The sequence below is a fragment of the Vanessa cardui genome, chromosome 8 (assembly GCF_905220365.1).
Source record: "Vanessa cardui chromosome 8, ilVanCard2.1, whole genome shotgun sequence".
In the NCBI taxonomy this organism is placed as follows: domain Eukaryota; kingdom Metazoa; phylum Arthropoda; class Insecta; order Lepidoptera; family Nymphalidae; genus Vanessa; species Vanessa cardui.
The window spans coordinates 4,399,319-4,419,068 of NC_061130.1; the positions used below are offsets into that span (position 1 = coordinate 4,399,319).

The 19,750-nt window shown below is 33.0% G+C and overlaps 1 protein-coding gene across 1 annotated transcript in view; it reads right to left on the reverse strand.

Moving 5' to 3' along the window:
- The window catches only part of LOC124531992, a 90,272-nt gene extending 73,581 nt beyond the window's left edge, over positions 1–16,691 (reverse strand). Inside the window, exon 1 of the mRNA XM_047106605.1 lies at positions 16,434–16,691. The gene's annotated coding sequence lies outside the window, so the exon portion shown is untranslated. The remainder of the gene's footprint in view (positions 1–16,433) is intronic.
- Between the last annotated feature and the right edge of the window lie 3,059 nt (positions 16,692–19,750).

The window sequence follows — 19,750 nt, forward strand, 5'->3', positions numbered from 1 at the left end:
AATTCTGTTATAGGTTGTCTTAGTAATCATTTTAAAATATAGATTATATGTATTTATTTTAGTTTCCCATATATTATTATTAGTAAAAGATTAAATAGACTATACTAATTTCATTCATTTTTAATATAAATACACGATTTAGTTTTGATTCAATTCAAATATCAGTTTTAGTTTTTATTAAAAAAAAAAAAACATTCTCAATATTCTTAGCAAACATCTGCCTGTAAATTTCGCACTGCTGGGTTAAGGCCTCCTCTACCCTTGAAGAGACGGTTCGAAACATATTCTACCACAATGTTCCGATGCGGGTTACTAGAATACACATGTGGCAGACTATCTATGAAATTAAACACATGCAGATTTCTTTGCGATGTTTTTATTCACCACCGAGCTCGAGATGAATTATAAACACAAATTAAGCACATGAATATTTAGTGGTTCAGTGGTGCCTGCCTGGGTTTGATCCCGCGATCATTGGTTAAGATGTACGCGTTCTAACCACTGGGCCATCTCTGCTCTTCTAACCACTGAGCCATCTCGGCTCATATATTCTCAGCGTAGGCACAGATTGTACAAGTATGTATATAAAATGAGAAATTTACTTTTATACACATACATAAACACAAAATTCAAATAAAATGAAACACACTAAAAAATTATTACTTGTAATTTTGAGATTAAATATTTTTAAAGTTTTTTTAAACTGCACATGTAGTTTGGCTTAAGTTGCTTCACCGTAATTCTGTAAGAATTCACTTCATTTGTCGCTTGTGAAATATCGACAACTGACGTTCAGTGGTACGCGATATTGATAACAGTATCCTGCAAATTTTATAATTACTTATTGCATTCTGACATTTCACACCCGTGTTCTGCAATGAGATTCTATTTTCTTGTTACAAAATATTCCTACTGTTTCATAATTTGATAATACCCATAATAGCAGACGTATGTTTTTTTAATTATTCATGGAATAAGTCGCTAGCAGAAAAATCATACGAATCTTTGAACAACGATTACACACTTTGCAAATATATTTTACTGAAGGGCTCATGTGTTCTTATACCAAAATGTCCTGTAATATCCCTAAACGTACTAAGCTATAGATCCTTATGTAAATAAGAAGGTATTGTGTCATGTGTGTTTTTGATAGTAGGTTTAAATCGATCTCCTCTGCTCAATCTTTTTTAATAATCAGATTTCTTTTTTTATTGATTGAAAATACATAAGCAGAGGACCTACAAATGTACATACATATGTATATGAACGCCATCTTGGATAATTTTTATTTTTATAAAAATGTAAAAATACAGTTCAAATAAGACCATATGATATTTAATTAAACATTTTCATCAGAATTTCAAATAATTATTTTACAAATAACCGCGTGGAATATTGCCAAGAGTTCTGACAACGCTTACCCCCTTTCAATCGTAACTCAGAACCTGTGGACAAAAATTAACCGGACCTGTCATCAGTGGGTGCAAGTGGAGAGGCGGTATTGATATGATGGTATGATGGCTATTGTAATTATTATCATGGTGGGCTGCCACCATGATAATAATTACAATAGCCATCATTTCGATGAACAATAAAATTTTAAAATATCTAAATACTTGAGTATAGGCTTAAATGTGTAATAATATTATAAATGGGAACTAATATTATACATTTGTCTGTACATATATCACCTGACGACTAACCTCTACAACGCCAGCAAAGAGATCTTATTCCTAATATTTTTAAAGCAATTATTGCATTCTTTATCCTCGTAGAAAATACACTCTGAACAAAAGTGCGTCGTGGGAGTTATTGAAAAGATAAACATTTAATGAATCAACTCTAATACAGACAGACTGTATTATATTAAGTAACAAAATTCTATTGGATTATTACTTAGCAGATTTTAAATCTTTTCGGACACAAATATTTTGTGAGTGACGAAAAGTTTATCCATTTTTATATGGATTTATATACATATATAACAGGAGTATACATAATAAAAAGGAGTCAGGCATCAAGAGTCGAGATGGCCCAGTAGTTAGAACGCGTGCATCTTAACCGATGATTGCGGGTTCAAACCCAGGCAAGTACCGCTGATTCATGTGCTTAATTTGTCTTTATAATTCATCTCGTGCTCAGCGGTGAAGGAAAACATCGTGAGGAAACCTGCATGTGACAAATTTCATAGAAATTCTGCCACATGTGTATTCCACCAAGCGTGGTGGAAAATGTTCCAAACCTTCGCCTCAAAAGGAGAGGAGGCCTTTAGCCCAGCAGTGGGAATTTACAGGCTGTTGTTGTTGTTGTTGTTGCAGGCATCAAGCTCGTTATCAGACATGATTATATTCGAGATATAAGTCTAGTAATATAAGTCATCGTAATATCTTTTCTTCGATATCCATTTAAATATCCCCTTTTTTCGCTGTCGTTGTTCGTGTTCTATGTCATATTCAAGTCGCCAGTACGAACAATTAAAAAAAAAGACGAATTGATAACCTCCTTTGTGAAGTCGGTTGAAAATAAATAAATCCTAATAAACTTTCTGACACTTCGACATATATAAATAAAATATGAGACAACATCACATACATTACTCTGATCACAATGTAAGTAGCTAAAGCACTTGTGTTATGGAAATCAGAAGTTACGACGTAACGACGGTACCACAAACACCCAAATCCAATACAACGTAGAAAATTAGTGAAAATCTACATTGACTCGGCCGGGAATCGAACCCGGGACCTCGGAGTGGCGTATCCATGAAAACCGGTGTACACACCACAATTTATAAGCTAATCAGAATATTTTTTTGTCGTCAAAAGGTCAAGGGCGTTTAAGGCGCGTTTGTGTTCCCGCAATATCATGTACTATGGTATATTACTTCGGGGTAATACTACTGACGTAGAAACAAATAGACCTATTAGGGACCATTTACTATTTCAGAGCTCAAGACTTCCGAGGGTGTTTTTGTAACAAAGTTCATATGTTTACAGCAGCATCATAGTATATTATATATATATGAACAAATGATATTTATTATATTTATGGAAACAGCACAAATATTTGTATAATTAAGAGAAGTAAAGAATAACTTGCAAATTTGCCATTTAATCCTTCCTCGAGAAAGATGTTAGCTTCTAATTATTCTGCAAATAAATGTATATATATAATAAAGTTGAAGTGTCTGTTTGTAATATTAAAATAGCCCTTTTTTACTCAATGCATATGTATGTACATACACCAAAATAACATTTTTTACAATTTTTATCTGTCTGTCGGTCTGTCTGTGTGTTTGTTTGTTCCCGCTAATCTCTGAAACGACTGGACCGATTTTGACGGAACTTGCACTGGTAGATAACTGATATAATAAGGAGTAAGGCACAGCTAGAACATAATTCAAATAATGATCAGCCATTTAAACATCTTATATAAAAAGCAAGTGTCGTATCGTACATATATATATATATATATATATATATATATATATATGATAGATGTATATATAATAAAAACGAGTGGAACTAGCTTTAATTGACTTTCTTCCTTTGTAAATGTACTACTTAATACAGTTTTAAAGTTACATTATAAAGTTATAATTATAGTAATATCATTTCGTGATCGCGTTCTGTGGTGAATTTGTACTTTCAGCATAACTGCTGTAATCAATTACTAGTAACCACTTGCGGATTCGCTTGCATTTTAAGGTATTGTTTGTCATGTGTTAGGCAAAAAATTACCCTATATTCTTTAATATAGTTCAAGTTTGCTTCATTCCAAATGTCATCAAATTCGGTTCAGCGGTGTGTGTTCGTGACAGCGCGACAGACAAAAACTTTCACAGTTAAAATATTAATATAGATTATGTTAATCGTATTATAAGTTGTGTAAGTCGAGAAAAAAAGGTCGCTTCACTACAAACATTACAGAAACATAAATAAGCAACGCAGTCGAACAGCGCCGGTTAGACGGTCTAGTTAGGTCTTTGCTAATCCGCTTACTATGTAACGAACCGACTGGCCACGATCAAGTAACAAGGCATTGCACTTTGACTCGCATTATATATTTTTATGAACTTCCGACTGCTCCCATCGTATATAAAATTATTGTAATAAAATCATAAAGTCGTCCATGGTATAGTTCCATATTTTAGTATTATGTGTTTATATTTAAATTAAATACAAATCCAAAAACAAACTTTATAAAATGAGGCTTTTATAAGCATTTTTGAATCGTCATTTAACAACTATATTAAGTGAAGCTACCACTGTCTGTGAGAAAAGCCTTGAGCATGGATGTGGACGGATATAGAGGTAGAGGACGACCAAGGAAACGATGGATGGATTGTGTGAAAGAGGATATGGTTAGAAATAATGTTACTTGTGAGATGACGTCTGACAGAGAAGTATGGAAGGAGAAGACATTGTGCGCCGACCCCAAATAATATTGGGATAAAGGCAGGAGGATGATGATGACCACTGACTCGGTAAGTAGATTCTACCGAAAACCACAAGAAACTCAGTAGTTACGCTTTTTCAAAGTGTAAAATTATAGTAATGTTAGTTAAATACAATTATATATGTAAATATGAGAAACAATGTTAAGAGCCGGTGCCGCTGCGGAAAAAGCTGAAGCCAAAAAAATAACTAAATATTCGTGTATTATATCTAATTACTTTTATGTTCCATTTGCTGTCGAAACGCTTGGCCCTTGGAGTAGTGGTGCAAAAAGCTTCATCAAAAGTATAACACCTCGCCTCATTGCCTCCACTGGTGACAGGAGGGCTGGTTCGTTTTTTGCCCAGAGGATCGGAATTGCGAATCAACGGGGAAATGCTGCTAGCATTCTTGCCACCATTCCACGCGGTCAAGATTTATACAGTAACTAGTTGTAGTTCATATTTGTATATATATATTTAAGCATTTAATGTTGTTAATTCTTATGTTAATAAAGATTTGATTAATTATATATGTATGTAATAATATATCCTGGAAGTTAATAAGTAGTAATAGATGAGATTCCAAACACAATTATTAGAGTTAATAATTAATTTTAATAATTGAATTGGGAATCTTCATGGAATTGTATCATAAGTAAAGGATACGGCTCTTCCATTAAGGTGAGTTTTTGGAATATATTCCACGACGCTGTTCCAATGCGGGTGGGTGGAATGCACATGTGGCAGAATTTCGATGAAATTAGACACATGCAGGTTTCCTCATGATGTTTTCCTTCACCGCCGAGCACGAGATAAACACAAAATAAGCACATATATATAGTGGTGCTTGCCTGGGTTTGAACCCGCAATCATCGGTTAAGATGCACACATTCTAACCACTGGGCCATCTCAGCTCTTTCAATTCCTCGCTAGTATAGTGGTAAGTATCATTTATTAAACAACATAAGACCCTCACGAGATTACTTTTTTAACTAAGTACAAATAACATAATAGCAAAATAAAAGGAAAACTCAAAATGATAAATATTTACCCACACTAAGATTTAGTTCATATACAAACACTGTGGTCTAAGTGTGTGTAAACGGCTCAAACATTATCCGTGGATAATTCATTCATTACAGTTAAACTTAACATACGAGAACCTAAATGCACGTTGTAATGGAGTGCATCCGTAAAGTAAACTTAAACAGTAAAATATTTAAATTATGTTTTTAAAAGAATCAGCTGATAGTGCTGGTGTATTAAATCACCAAGATTTAAACACAAAATTATTGTTCAAATTGAATACCGAACAAAAATAGTTAACAACAACAGCACAACAACAACAACAGCCTGTAAATTCCCACTGCTGGGCTAAAGGCCTCCTCTCCGTTTGAGGAGAAGGTTTGCAAATAATAATATAGTTAACGATTCTTGTATATTTTAAGTTATTAATGAACAGTGGCCTAGTCAATAGATGTAAAAAAATATATCAAAAACATTTAAACGAAGATCGCCAATGCCATTTGGAAAGGGCCAGCTTTAAGTCTTCTCCTCAAAAGGCGATCGGGTTTTAGGGGAGCAGTCAGGATTTTTCGGAGTGTTATAATATGACTGCCTTTTACGACGATTCAGAAGAAAATGATGCAAACCAGCTGGCGCTGGGCTATGACCTCGAAGACTTATCCTAACAAAATCAAGGATGTTATAGAATAATAAGTACTTGATTCATATTAAAAGTACCCCGACATGACATAACCTAGAGTACCCCATCAAAACGACTTATATAATAGTACTCATTAAAAATATATGAGGAGATTGAAATCAATAAAAAGACAACGTTCTCTTCACGGTCTTTATGGCAGTGTGATAAACATAAAAATTTGAAACCCGTCCCAGATTGGTACGGATAGAATAACTACATAAAATGTTTATATTGAAGAACAAGCATGTAATAACAGAATATATAATATTACATTTGAGCAAAGACCTTAGCTGGTGTAGGCAGAACACCACAAAAAAGTTTCATAAAAATAGGTTGAATAGGTTAATTAACCAACATAAGAATATTATTATTTTATTTAATTAAATTGCAAATTGCATACTTTTTATTCACACATACTACTTTTACTTTTACACATACTTTTTTTCAACATTTATAATAAATCCTTCTCTAATACTTCTACGCATAGTTTGATATCAATTATAAAAAGAAAGTTTAGCATTTATAACTAAGTGTACCAGGTAAAGTGGTAGTGGTGGAGGTGCTAGGACTCTGGACAAGCCCCACTGGGTAGATACCACTCACTCATCATTCAATCGTAAAGCATCAATACTGTATCAGTATTGTTGTGTACACCAGCACACAACAGTACACAACTATACTATTAAGGCGCGAAGGGTGAATCAGGATAACTACAGACACAAGACGCATAATAACTTGGTAAATTTCTTACACACTAATGTCTATAGTCAATAGGCGGTGGTGGGCTATTTGTCATCAAGTGGTACATTTCACAGTTCACCAACCTACCACCTATTTTTTTAAGGAAAAGTTCCTTTAAAAATACCTAAAAGACAGTCTTAGTTCCATCAAACTTTGAATTATTGTATCATTATTTTCTTTCATCAAATTATTTTAGAAACTCGATACTGTGCCAAGTTTCAAAGTGACACTACCTTTAAAACTGGAAGAAACTTATAAGTTGTAAGATTTTATAACAATGTCCAGACGAAACTAAAAGTAAAGAAGAAGTGTCATGAATCTCCAAGTATTTATTTTTGATGAAATTATACACCAGGTCAAATAAATCGCTCAAAGACGGGTATCGTGATCCTCGTAATTTAGTTATTATTATTGCCCCAATCACTAACAAGGCCCTGATTTCAAATGCTGAATCGAACGGATAAAATTAGTTGGGGTTTTCTGACTATTAAATAGTCGATATGGCCCAGTGTCTAATTTCATAGAAATTCTGCCACATGTATATTCCAGCAACCCGCATTGGACAGCGTGGTGTATATGTTCCAAACCTTCTCCTCAAAAACAGAGGAGGCTCTAGGCCAGCAGTGGGAAATTTATAGGCTGTTGATGTTGTTGTTGTTGACTAGAAAATAGCTGTGAGACCACCTGAGAAAGTAGACAGGGTTACTTAAGGCGAAGCACGTAAAGTTAAAGCACTTGATTTCTCTAATTGTATCCGATTGCCGTTCCATTGGATTACGAGACGGGGATAGAGGGAGAGTGTTTGTCTATACTTGCGCACTGCTATATCACCTACGAAATGGACTAGTCTTGAGATTGGCATTGGATTGGAACGCATCATTTTCATTCACTCATTGTTCACTATTGTTCATCGTGAATATTGTACAACTAAATATTGACTATAGTTACGCATACAAGAAAACAAATTATATAAACAATGTTTTTCGCGCCTCAATTAAATAGTACTCAAAATCGAATGAACAAAGTGTCGTGTTAAATATACGTGGTCAGAACAATTGAACAAGCTGAACACATACGAGGCAATTGTATTGAATTTCTGATAATTTTCATTCGCTACAGTGTTCTGTGACTGGCTAATAATTTTATGGTGGCAATTTAGCAATTAAATTTGGTTGCGGTGGTGCAGTCGTGAATAGAATATAATTTATATAACGTACCACGTTGTCAGGCGAAACTGTTCCGATATATTTTTTATTTTATTTCGTCAATGAGCCGAGATCGCCTAATGGTTAGAAAGCGTTCATAGAACCGATAATAGTCGAGTTCAAACCCAGGTAAGCTACCACTAAATTTTCATGTACTTAATTGTGAAAAAAAGTGTCTCTAATTCATTTGCGAGATACATGAAAGGAAACATGTGTCAAATTTCCATGAAATTCTGCCTCATGTTAAACAAACAACCTGCATTGAAACAGCGCATTTGAAGAATACATCGCAAATCTTCGCGATCTTCTATTCAAAAGGAGAGAAAGCCTTAGCTAGCATAGTCATTGTTATTTGGTGTTTGAAGACAAGAATTACGCCTTAATAAAGTGTTTCTCCAAATTAAAACCAAGATTTCTGATTACTGATTTGATATCTAAAAGGAGAAGACATATATTTGTTTAACTAATCTGAGCACCTGAACTCTGACCAATATTAAAGTTAAAGCTGTAGAACGTGATATTTCATTATAAAATATAAAACATTACGTAGCTTTGCACATACTATTAAACATATCATGATATTAAAAAACGTTCCATACGTGTCCTGACATTAATATCCACTAGACATTTACGACATTTTATTAAAAATATAATTATAATATAATAAAAATATATTAAATGTACGGTTCGTACATAAAAAAATACCTTTATCGTCTTCATAAATTAATTGAATATAGATTTATTTATTTAAATATGCATGAATGAATATAAACGAAAAACTTTTAATTTACAATTCATTGCACCCACGGCTTGGCTCAAAACTCTCGAAGACAACAAGCCGCAACAATGAAGTAAAGTTACAATTGCTTCATTTAATTATTCTACGAAGCAAGGAGTATAATGCGTTTCTTGTTCAGGTACGTATAAAGCTTTATACAACATCTCCTGCAGACTTCTTCATTGCATACAAATTTGCATGTTAAACTAACAAACACTGAACAAACATAACGTGAGGAGCGTATACGTTGGCCTAACAATGGCGTATTCGAGTGCTGCGTTACTTTAGTTTTACTTTTTTTTTAAGGAGCAGATGGGCAAATAGGCCACCTGGAAAGTGGTTGCATGAGATCATGTCTATAGCCATGTAAGATGTTACGCTTGATAGAGATATGTTACTTAGTGGGAAAATGCATACGAATATGTATGAGTTATATGGCTCAATCAGTATTCTCTGAGAAACAAAAATAGACCAGATAGCGTGGGAGTAACTAGACAACTGACTGAACAACAAGTTTAGCAACGAGCCATTTGTGATAAATTACTTTGTGGTAGGGCTTTGTGCAAGCCCGGCTGGGTAGGTACCACCCACTCATCAGTTATTCTACCGCCAAACAACAGTACTCAGCATTGTTGTGTTCCGGTTTGAAGGGTGAGTGAGTCAGTATAACTACAGGCACACGGGACATAACATCTTAGTTCCCAAGGTTGGTAGCGCATTGACGATGTAAGGAGTTAATATTTCTTATACCATCAGGTGGCCCATATGCTCGTCCGTCAACCTACTCCATAAAAATAAAAAATAAAATAAAATCAATTTTTCAAGTATTAAATTACAATGTTAAAAGCAGAGTAATTTTTAGTTTCAAACTTAAGAAATATTGTAATACTTTTACTTTAGTTTCGAAAGACTTCATTTCTGTGTTTGATTGTACTTGATTATTTACGATTTGAAAATGCTAATTTCTCGTCTACCTTAATTATATTAACTCATTAAGAACACCTTTACTACAATTTGTTAAAGGTTAACTTTATATCTAGACATCTATACTCTTTATTTCAGATAATCTAATAAGACTTTTCATATCACAGTGCAGTGTTGAATACTGAGCAAACATATCTTAGGTACAATAAATTCTTTGGAGATCATTCCACCACGCATCAACCACAAACCCTCAATGATTTCGTTATAAGTTATATAATACTCACTGTTGCGTCGCAATATATTTACAAAAATATTATGTATATTCACAGTAACATTGATCACTTTGATAAAATCAGGGATAATCATTGTATGCGCACTAGGAGTAAGGATAAGCTTATAACAGAGAGGCTTATGGCAGAGTATCCGCTTCTATAATAAAATTTCGCAGACATTTTTAACTTTGCCGTTTAGTAAATTCAAATCGTTTGTAAAAAAACATTGGTAGAAAAAGCATATTATTCAATACAAGATTTTATAGATGATATAAAAGTGTTGAGCTAATACCTGTTGACATCCATGCAGGACATATTAATTTAAATAATTGTATTTAACTAACATGACTTTGTATTTTCAAATATTAAAAAGGAGTAACTACTGAGTTTCTTGTCGGTTCTTCTCGGTAGAATCTACTTTCCGAACCGGTGGTAGCTTCACTTAATTGTGAAATGACGATTCAAAAGTGCTTGTAAAAGCCTACTTGAATAAAGTTTATTTTGATTTTGATATAACCTCTAAAGATATTCCGGAATACACTGGTTTTGATGATATTTCTCTTTATCACAGAGCTCTGGACGAAACATAAATTTAGTACATGAATATATCAGTAGTCCTGACCTGGTAGAGCTTATTGAAATTTGTGGTTCGGTTCGCGTCTGGACACCTTATGGAACGATTCGATTGCTTCTTGTTGTTTTTAAATCATATTTTATGTGACATCACATTTTTAACTTATAAAGCAAAATGTTAAAACTTTTTGGAACGTATAATTTGAACAAGACATTCGTAGATAATGTCGAAATATCGAGCTCCACCGAACAAAAATTAAAAACATGGTAAATATCCCGTAAATAATAACTGTAATAATTTTGGTTAGTTTTTTTTTCTTTTAATTTTAGAGCAATCATATATTCATGGAGGATTTTTGTAACAATTGGAATATAGACGACAAGTTTGAAACAACAATTTTTTTATTTTCAGCTATGAGATAGTTGACCTATAGTATGTACCTACTTGGTGGTAGGGCATTGTGCAAGCCCGTCTGGGTAGATACTACCCACTCATCAGTTATTCTACCGCCAAATAAGAGTACTTGGTATAGTTGTGTTCCGGTTTGAAGCGTGAGTGAGTCAGTGTAACTACAGGCACAAGGGACAAAACATCCTAGTTCCCAAGGTTGGTGGCACGTTGATGATGTAAGGAATAGTTAATATTTCTTACAGCTTCATTGTCTATGGGTGATGGTGACCACTTATCATTAGGTGGCCCATATGCTCGTCCGCCAACCTTTACCACAAAGAAAAAAATACACCAGAATAAAAAAAACATCTGTGGCGATAATATACAACTAAGATTTGAAGATGGCAACATCTTAACCCAAAAAGTTATTTTTCATGAACGTATCTTAAAAATGTGTTCATTAAAGGTAAAGTTAGCAAAATTATGAGTAATGGCTCATTCATTTCGGGGTGATATTTAGAAAAATATGCAAAACTTTGCCCATTAGCAATTACAAAAGGAATAAACAAATTAAGATTTTCCAAAAACGGTCTCGTTTTCTTGTGCAAACGCGTCAACGTTATAAACTTGATACGACAACTAATTGACTCCCAAAACTCTATTATAATTATTTAATTATGGAAGTTTATGATAATGATTAATTTTACACACGCTCGGAAAATGATTTGCTTTTAGACTACGGCTTATTTAAGCCTAGTCGAAATCAGTATATCCATGCTCGCTATTTTATTATCAAATACCTAAAACCACTTCGTTAGAAATACCTCAAACCTAAGAACCTTTTATCAACAATTAATTTTGACCTTGTACAATTTATATGTTTATTTCAAACGACCGGGGGGCAATCGTTTCTTTCCCCAAGTGTGCTATGATCGAAAAAGTAATTAGTTTCACGAAATCCTTTAACACAAATCGGTTACAATGTTTGGGTTTCACAATTTAACATTCCCGACCGTTTTTTTTGGGTCCTGTCTGAAAAGTATAGTATGACACAACTTAGATGTAGCATCAGCAACACTCAATTTAAATTATCAATATTAATTTCTTATGTGAATATGAACTTTTCACAAACGTGTAATATCATATCACCTAAATATATTTGTCAATTTGACACGTCGTTTACATGCACTTTCTTTCTCGGGTTGAACTGATGCGAGAATCTATAATGACGAATATTGTCTAATGGCGCGATAAGCAGCTATTTCTATTGGTTGTGTAAATCGGTAGTAATCGGTTTTATTGAATTTGCCGATGCTACATCTAAGTTGTGTCGTACTATACCACAAAATAATTATTAGCCCTATAAGTGTAGTCGGATAACAGACGTAACTAGACTAACTGACCATAACGCACATAAAAATCGTTAACATTTATTACTCGTTAATTTGAAAATCGTAAAACAACAGTTAAATGTTGACGATTCAGAGAATACTATAACAATTTAAAGTATTTTTGTATCATATAAATGTTTAAATAAAATTACAACACTTGCTATAAATATTTTAGCATTATAAAGGAGATTACATTTTTTCCATTCCATTGTTAAAACTTGTAAGTTTTATATATTAAAATTAATAAAAAAAATACAGAGAGCAAAATTCGATAAATGAACGAAAATTCTTTTAATTAAGATGAATTTAAGACAAGATTATATCAACAGAACAATTTATCATATAGGTTTAGAGTTAGCTGGTAAATCTGATGTAATATCTGATCCCATCAATTCTCTCATATCTTGACCTTCACTCGGAATCTTGACCTGACAATGGTGTGATCTAGATCTACCCTTAGCTACCGACGAGGTATTGTTGACACTTTTATTGAATGTAGTTCAATAAAAGTGTCAACAATACCTTGTGGGTAGCTTTCACACTTTCTTGTATACGCCTCCCTATCTTATTGTATCTATTCTAGCATACAGAATATAAGTTACGATTAGACAGAGAAATGTTGCCAGAACTCTTGGCAACATTCCACGAGGTCATTAATTCTACAAGAATTATTTCCAATTATTCAAATGTTACATGTTTTATAAATATCATATTCTTCCGCCATTTTTATCTACCGCCTTTTTATATCTACATAAGGATCTCATTTTTCGTACACATATTTAATATAAATGCCTGATTAAAGAAAATCATTTACACATAATTAGCGAGTTTGATAAAATTAGTTTAGAATATATAGCATATGTTGTTCTGTAAAAGATAAATTAGATATCCATTTAAAAAACAAACCACCTTACAACTTAATTTGGGAAACAACATTTAGCTAGTTAAAATATAATTCAATTTCGAAGGGAAAAAAAAGGCTATTACAAAAATGCTAATCCAAACAAAACAGTGAGCAAGGAGGAAATGTTTCATCAGACCATCGGGATTAGAATAAATAAACAAGAGATTTCTTTTGTTTGTTTTGTTGCTGTAATTGCTTCCATAGATTGGGCACGGTGAACAAATTCGGTTAAAACAATCGAATCCAATTGATTGGACTTTTGTATCGTTAATCAGCTGCAACCAATTACTGATAAGAGCACTTTCCACTCAATTAACTACGTTATAAATGCTCCTGTTTACTTCTCAAATCAAACTTATTACATTCAACTTTTGATAACGTTAATATCAATTTATATGCTTGCACAGTTTTATCAACAACAACATCCTGTAAATTTCCCACAGCTGGGCTAAGGCCTGGGCTAAGGCCCCCTTTGAGGAGAAGGGATTCTGTTCCCGCAGGTACTAACCTGCGGGAATACACATGTGGCAGAATTTCTATGAAATTAGACACATGCAGGTTTCGTCACGACGTTTTCCTTTATCGCCAACAAATTTAGCACATGAATTCAGTCATGATTTGACTGAGTTTGAACCCGCAATCATCATTAAAATGCACGTGTTCTTACCACTGGGCCATCACGGCTCTTTATATATCGTATAATTATTATTAATACAAATGTTATGCTATACCAGTTACCGTGTTTACAGAGCACGACCTAAATAATCGTATGAAAATAATTGTAATTCTGTTTAAAATAGATTTTAAAAATTACACCGCATAAGCCGAGTGTGTATTGTACGTTGATGTTTCTATGTCAGAAGACTTCACGCAAGTGCCGACATTAACTAGACGATGTTTTTTTTTAAATGGATGAACGATATGTGATTGCAAAGATAACTGACATTAATCTTTTAATACTTACTAATATTGCAAGTGTGAAAATACCTTTTTAAAATTCAGTATTATCGATACTTAGTAAATCGATAAAAAAAATTTAAAAATCGATATAGATATTTACTAAACCGAGTTTTATTGCCGAGTGATAAAATCAAGTGATTCTTAATCGAAATTTGCTGTTTAAGGCCGGGGCAAGCGCTACTGCGCTAAAACATAATCATAAAAATCATCATATTATATCAGTATGTAAAATCTAATACCTAGTAGTTTTATTCGTACAGACTTATTAGACCTATTATAGTCGTGAAGAAATCCTTTCACGTTTTTATACTTGCTTAACCCTCAATTTGTATATAGTAAGTACTAAACGTGCTTACATTACACAAGCATTTGTTCAAGATGGTAACTTGCGGTTTAAATTATTATTCCATGCTATTCCGTAAGTCTCATGATATTTTATTCTCGAAATGTTAAAATCCAGCTCAGAGTGATAGGCTATTTTGATTCATAAAGTAACAGCCTGTAAATTTCCCACTGCTGGGCTAAGGCCACCTCTTCCATTAAGGAGATGGTTTGGAACATATTCCACCCCGCTGTTCCAATGCGGTTGGCAGAATTTCGATGAAATTAGACATATGCAAGTTTCCTCACGATATTTTCCTTCACCGCCGAGCACGAGATGAATTATAAAGACAAATTAAGCACATGAATCAGCGGTGCTTGTCTGGGTTCGAACCCGCAATTATCGGTTAAGATGCATGCGTTTTAACCACTGGGCCATCTCAGCTGATTTTGATTCATATACCTTTCAAATGTTATAAATATAAAAGCCAAAGTCGTATATCGCTTTCTAACATAGTTTACACGTATATGTGCTTTGAAATTTCGAGTTTCACATTCAAAAATAACTCTGCAATTATCGTGAAATGAAAGTAAAAACATACATGTATATATATTGAAATAACTGTTACATTTAACAGTAGGACTCAATAAATATTACTTACAACATTTATATTAATCTCTCAAATAAATATATCTCTTCAAACGCCCTATTGATTGACAATTTGTTAATATGTCGTATTACTAACACTACTCCACTAATTACTATTTCAAAATAGGGATCAAAGGATTAAAAGCGGGAGTCTAATCAACTCGAAAGCGAATCCAAATCATTATATTGAATGAATAGTGTTGCAACTGCTTTTTAAAAAATTCGAAATTCAAAAACTATTCAGTGTTGAATATTTTTATTCATAATTCGAATATAAATACTTTTTTGAATGTAAATTGTTTTGCTTTTATACAACATAATCATTACTGAAACGAATTTTAACCAATAAAAAATTTCTTTTAATTATTAATAAATATTGATACTTATAAAACGATTTATAAAAATTACCCAGTAGGTAATGTAAAACCCTAATAGCAAATGAGGCCACAGGCATCAGCCAGTCAATTATAAACGAAAATAAATGTTCAAAATGACAGAAACGCCACATGTACATTAAATATTGTAGTTCGCTTATAGTTTTGCAGTCGTTAAATACTAGTGGCTGAAAATAAATAATCAACGTTTACAACAGTTTTTTTTTACAAAAAACAAGTAAATTTACTAGCACGTTAACTATTAGTGAATAAATTAATTAATATTCAATCAAATTTTACCATAATTATATAATTAGAAATTACTACTATATTTGCATCGTTTATCTAAACTAATTAATGTTTCATTTCTGAAAATTTAAACTAAAAGTTATATTGTATTCATAATAAAACAAAGCCATTTATATTGATAATGTAAGAAAAAGAAGAAATAAAAATTCGGCGAACAACTATTACACTTTTCTACTGTTAGAAATAATTATAATTCTTATTTTAATGTCTCATTGCTTTGGTATTTCAATTCAAAAGAACCGAGAAAAAACAACTGTTCTAGCCGATAAATATTTAACGTATAAGCCTTAATTCTATCAAAGCCACGACCTTATAACGTTGTTATACAAAATGCAAAGTAGCATGCAAATTTTATCACTTACATACACGAAAGCAAGTCTTTGAATCGCGAGTACATACACGCTCCACATAAAACGCCGTAGACGCGTTTAACTAGTATAAACTAACAATATGAAATGTATAAAATTTCATTTTAATAAAATCGAAAGCGATTCTTACCTTATTAAATGTTGTGATCGTATTAAACCACCCCGACATCATTTCCGCCGTACTCAACTCAAGTTATTTGGTTCACAAATCTATTAAATCACTTTAAAAAAATCACACGATTACACGAAATATTTATTTATTCGTCTTATTATTTTATATATATTTATTACACAACTTATCACTCTGAACTTGTAATTAAAAACAATTTTATATTTAGAACGATGTTACACAGTTAATATAGGTCGTCTGTACGATACGTCGTTCACTTGCCGCTGCCTCCGTGGACTAAATATCCGCCCGCCCAAAAGCCACGACTAACGCCGAAGGCAGTCGAACTTATCCGAGCAAAAGCGATTCTATGTAAGCCACTCGATGAAGTGGTAAGTTTTTACGAGTAGCAGTTTGTGAGCACGATGCGGACAAATATGAAAAGATTCTTTGACACCTGTTCCCTTTGACTTTTCAATTGGTATTGATTATTCGCTTCGGAAAAATGATAATTATTATGAGTTGTTCAATTAAAACAATGTTTTTAAGAGATCATACAAAAGCATCATGATTTAAACGTTTATATAGCGCATTTTAATGTATAATTAAACTATAATCTTTACGCTTAAACTAATGAAAAAGATAAAGAGCTTTGTTTAAATTAACTTGTTTGTTTTACTTTAACTAAAACTATACTAATATATTTTCACAAATTCAGGAACTAATAACCTGATACGGATTACAGGACTCTTGAGTATGAGTATTAAAAATTCAAATCTCATATCACAAAAACATTGATAAATAAGGCATAGTGCACAATACAAGATTATATCTGTTGATAAGATAAATTTAATCTAGTTAAATTAACAGAGTATGTCAATAAAGTACAATTACGTGTTTTTACAAAATGATGAAAAAGAGTAATCACTGCATTTATTACCGATTATTCGAGGTGGTATGATGTGAAATGAAAAATCAAAAGTGCGTTTATGACCCTACTTGAATAAAGAATATTTTAATTTGATTTCGAATCTCGTACCAATAAAATTTATCGAATTTTTCTGACCAGAAATCCGTAGCTGCCCGGAGTTAGAAAGTTGGTAGCCTTACATTCTCGTATCTCGGAAAGCACGTAAAGCCGTTGATCCTGAGCCTGATCTCTCTTTGGCCGTGTTGAAATACCATACCATCTGATTATGAGAGTGTACGACTTCATATGCTCACATACAATAGTCCAACCTTAAAATATCACCACCACCGTTGATAATTGTTTATGAATGAGCGTCATGGCCGAATATGAATATATTATATTAATAATACAATAAGTAAAATAATAATAAGAGCCGAGATGGCCCAATGGTTAGAACTCGTGCATCGTAATCTATGATTAGGGCTTCAAACCTAGCTAAACACAATTGAATTTTTATGCGCTTAATTTGTGTGTATAATTTATTTCGTGCTTGGCGTTTCAGCAAAATTCTGCCACATATTAATCCAAACAACAACAGCCTGTAAATTCCCACTGCTGGGCTAAAGGCCTCCTCTCCCTTTGAGGAGAAGGTTTGGAACATATTCCACCACGCTGTTCCAATGCGGGTTGGTGGTATACACATGTGGCTGAATTTTTATGAAATTTGTCACATGCAGGTTTCCTCAGGATGTTTTCCTTCACCGCAGAGCACGAGATGAATTATAAAGACAAATTAAGCACACGAAACAGCGGTGCTTGCCTTGCGAATTAATCCACCAAACCTCATTGGAGCAGCATAGTGGAATATGACCCAAACCTTCTTCTCCAAAGGAGAAGAGGCCTTAGTCCAGCGGTGAGAAATTTACAGGATGTCAATGTAAGTAAAATAAAGGATTTTTTAAAAAAATATCTATCCATTTTTAGGACAGATATTGCCACTTCGCATTGAGTCTATTCACTTCCGCTTGACTTTGATAGTACGACCTAACGTCTCAGAAAAACTTTCGAATCAAGTTTCGTTTTGATGTTCTTCAGTGCAGAACGAAATGAAATGTTAATTTCTCTTTAAGTCCATAATATTATCTGAATTGTACTTTCCAACGATTGAAACCGCACTCTTTATATTAAGAAAATACATAATTAACCTCTTCTCTTCTTATTGAGAGGGTTTTTATTCTCGTTACAATTATGCAGATAGCCAGTGTTGATGTTATCATTGTCCATATTTCATAAATTTTGTTACCTGATGGGAAGTTGTTTAAACTGATGGTAAGTGGTTTTAATGTTAAAAAAGAGTAACTACTGAGTTTCTTGCCTTAAATAAAGTTTATTTTGATTTGATTTGATATGATTTGAATCATCATCATCTGAAATATTAAACATTCCTTACATCTCCAACGCGGCACCAAACTTGCGAACTAAGATGTTATGTCTCTTGTGCCTGTAGTTACACTGGCTCACTCAACCTTCAAACCGGAACACAACAATAGTACTGCGGTTTTCGACATAGGAGTACTGCCGTTTGGCGATGGAATATTTGATAAATGGATGGTGACCCAGAAGGGCTTGCACAAAGTCTATCAAGTAATATATGGTCTACAAAACTTATCTTCACCAATAAATGAGGAGGTGTGTACAAAAACTAATACAATATACATAAAACTTATATCAGAATGAGCAGTGCGTTTTAAAGTAAAAAAAATGTATATTCTTTACCACGCGATTCGAAGAAACTCTATACAATAGATTACTTAAGTTCCGCCCTCTTTAAATTTCGACTATTCACGTGACGATCGTAAATTTTATGTTTTTCGTATGAAATAAATTACGACCTTGAATGTTGAAATACCAAGGCTTTCATCAACATGCATTCCCAGCTATGATATTTCAGTGAAAGCTCATATTCTCGTTATCGATTCATCAAATTATTCCTATTCCTTTATTTATTCGAGTACGTTGAATATCTATTATAATCTGTTGTTTTTGCCTTTGTTATCTGTCGTCGAAGTGATCGATCACTTTGCGATAAGTCGGATCTTGTTTCGGCGTTTTTTTTTTTGCGGAGATTTTTACAAAGACCGTATACTGTGTTTACCGTGTTTGTATATATGTGTGTATTTTTACAAGTATATCGGGAAATTATGACAGTGACATAAAATTCTTGTAGTGATTTATGAACGTTACTTAATATTTACTAAGTTTTAATAAGTATATGTCGCAGCATCAGATTATTAAATACATCAATTGAAATAAGTTTAGGGATTTGATTCTGAATGAATTATGTCAGGCTTATAACATGTCATCAACAATCCAGCTATATATAGATTTGATGTATTATTTCGTGAATAAGATGATAAATCCGAGTCAA